This window comes from Physella acuta, unplaced genomic scaffold (assembly GCF_028476545.2).
Source record: "Physella acuta isolate Inbredline_101_S28 unplaced genomic scaffold, ASM2847654v3 ptg000100l, whole genome shotgun sequence".
NCBI classification, from domain to species: Eukaryota; Metazoa; Mollusca; class Gastropoda; family Physidae; genus Physella; species Physella acuta.
The window spans coordinates 285,152-287,993 of record NW_026731620.1 but is presented as its reverse complement, the minus strand read 5'-3'; positions in this window follow the sequence as shown (position 1 = coordinate 287,993).

Sequence of the window (2,842 nt, the reverse complement as noted above, 5' to 3'; positions counted from 1 at the left end):
GTTCTAGTTGAGTGTAAGCATGACTAAAGTCTAATTCAGTGAATTTGTCTCCTCCTGCCAAATTCAAAGAAATTTCCTCAATGTTAGGAATAGGGTACCTATTTAGCTCTATTTGCTTATTCAGTGTGGCTTTATAGTCTCCACAAATTCTTACAGAACCATCCTTCTTTAACACTGGCACAATGGACGTTGCCCAATCGGAATAGTCTACCTTCTTTATGATGTCATTAGATTCCAATCTACTTAGCTCATTTTCAATTTTATCCCTCATTGCATAAGGTGGAACTCTAGCTTTGCAGTATCTTGGATTTGTGTCTTAAATGCTTATCCTCACTGTCCTATCATTTAGTAATCCTGAACTACCAAAAACACTTTCATTTTCAGATATAACTTTATCTATTGAAGTAAACTAGATTCTCTTGCTTTGTTCACTGAAAATATACTCTCACAATTTAACTTAAGATCAACTAACCAGTTCCTACCTATTAATGGTGGTCCATTTCCTTCAACCACAAGAAGAGGAAGTTTAACACTTTGACCATTATAGCTTACATGAACCATACACTCTCCTATCACAGGAACATTGTCACCAGTGTATGTTGTTAGACACTTGTGACATGGTTGTAGAGGCACTGATCCTCCTGTGACAGCGTCAAAGTCCTTCTTTGTGATGACTGTTAGAGATGCTCCAGTGTCAAGTTGGAAGCTGATGCTCTTACCGTTGATATAAACTAGTACATTGATGGGAGCATGACTTATTGATTTCACAGAGAACATGTTGAAATCCGGCTGCGAATCAGTTTGAGCATTTTCACAGGAAGAGTGGTTCATTGGTTGGGTTAGGTAGTCTTGGTGAGAGTTAACATAGTGCTGCCTTTGGTTGCGGTACTGTCTTGACTGGCTAGATTTAAAAACAGACGAAGACTTTGCAAAGCAGGCATTGGCAATGTGACCTTGCTTACTGCACTTATAACAAGTTGCTGACTTGAACTTGCATCGATGAGATGCATGGGGACCTTTGTATCGATGACATTTTTGAATCATTATTACTAGATTTAGATCTAGGATTTGAACGTGCAGGCTGTTTAGCATAAGTTGAAATGCTCTGATGGGATTGGTGTTTGTTGACTAACCTGCTGTTTACTGCATGGATCCCTGAGGGTGCTAGAGATCTCGCCGCATCGGATGACTGCTGGAATGAAGTTGCAAGTTGTATTGCTTTTTCTAATGTGAGATCTGACTCGAGCAGCAACTTTCTTTGAACATCAGGGCTGTTTACACCTGTCACAAACTTTTCACATAGTCTGTCGGTCAGCGTGTCCCCGAATTCACAAAATTCACTTAAATGACGTAAAGCAGCGACATATTCTGATATTGAATCGTTTGGTTGACGAGTCCTACCGTCAAATCTAGCTCTACACAGGAACTTTGGTGGTACAGGCGCATGGTGGTCTGTTAGCAGTTTGCTCATTTCGTTAAAGCTCTTGGTAGTTAGACTAGCTGGTGCGCATAAGTCCTTTAATAGCCTAAATTATTGAGGCCCTATGACTGTTAACAAAACAGCTCTCTTTTTGGCTTCTATCGTCACGTCGTTAGCTTCAAGGTAAAAGCTTAACCTATCTAGATAATCATGAATGGTTTCATCATTCGAATCAAATTCTTTTATTTGGCCATACAGCGCCATTATCCTAGAAATACTTAGCCAATATGCTCTAGCAAGCTTTTTTTTTAAAGTAAGCATGTGCTCTTTTAAGTCGATTGATTTATCCTCGTCGCCAGTTGTGGTAGATTGGAAACACTGACGACAGAAACCATGCTGTTTGTATAGAGTACTTTGATGGGCCTCAGCTAACATGATGGAAACCGGAACAGCAAGTCACAATAGATAAATACAATTGACATCACTCAATAACAACATTATAAATATAACTAATACAAGAAGAGTGAGTTCCCTTGACTTCACAAATCTCAATATATTACAATTGCAAAATCATGACATTAGTGAATCAATTATTTAGTAGGCCAATATTTTCTATATTAATTTAATTTTAATATTTAATACTTACTAAATTACTAGATCTGTACAAAATACATTTTATTTAAGATAATTTAGGCTATAGTACAGATGACAGTCCTAATACTTCAATTACATTGTTATTATGATTAGGGCCAAGTGAGAGGTAATTACTAATAAGACTTATGATGACTTATATTAGTCTAATAACTAATAGATTTATATTTAATAGCAGTAGATCTATAGGCTTAAAATAGTATTGTAAAAAAACTAAAGAATGCTTAATTTTTACAGTCGTCATATTACTTTTAGTTTCAGTAGGCTTATCTAGACTGTAGATTTAGATGTAGTAACTTAGTAGTAGTCTAGTAGGCCTGTGATAGCGTAGGTATTTAGTATTAGTATGTAAGTTAAACAAAGTTAACTAGGCTTAATTAGGCTACAATTTTAAATTGTAAAAATTACATGTAGCCTAAATAAAAGGTTACAGACTAGTACATTAAATAATATCCAAAATTTAAATTCAATCTAGATTAGTAGTCTAACAGTAATTTTAGGCCTCTTATAATAATAGTAAAAATTATTAAATAGAAGATTAGGCTTACTAGTACTAGTAAAGAGCTGTCTTATTTTAGTTCTACTTAATTAACTTAATATATGATTTAGTCTACTCTTAGTCTTATGTAGTTTTCTTTAGAACTTAAAATGCAGAATAGTTGATAAAGCCAAAAGGTGTCAATTGTCATAGATGGGTTAACTTACTAATCAAATTAATATAATTATCCTAATATTTATTCTAGTATGTGCATGATTTATGATAGTTATAGT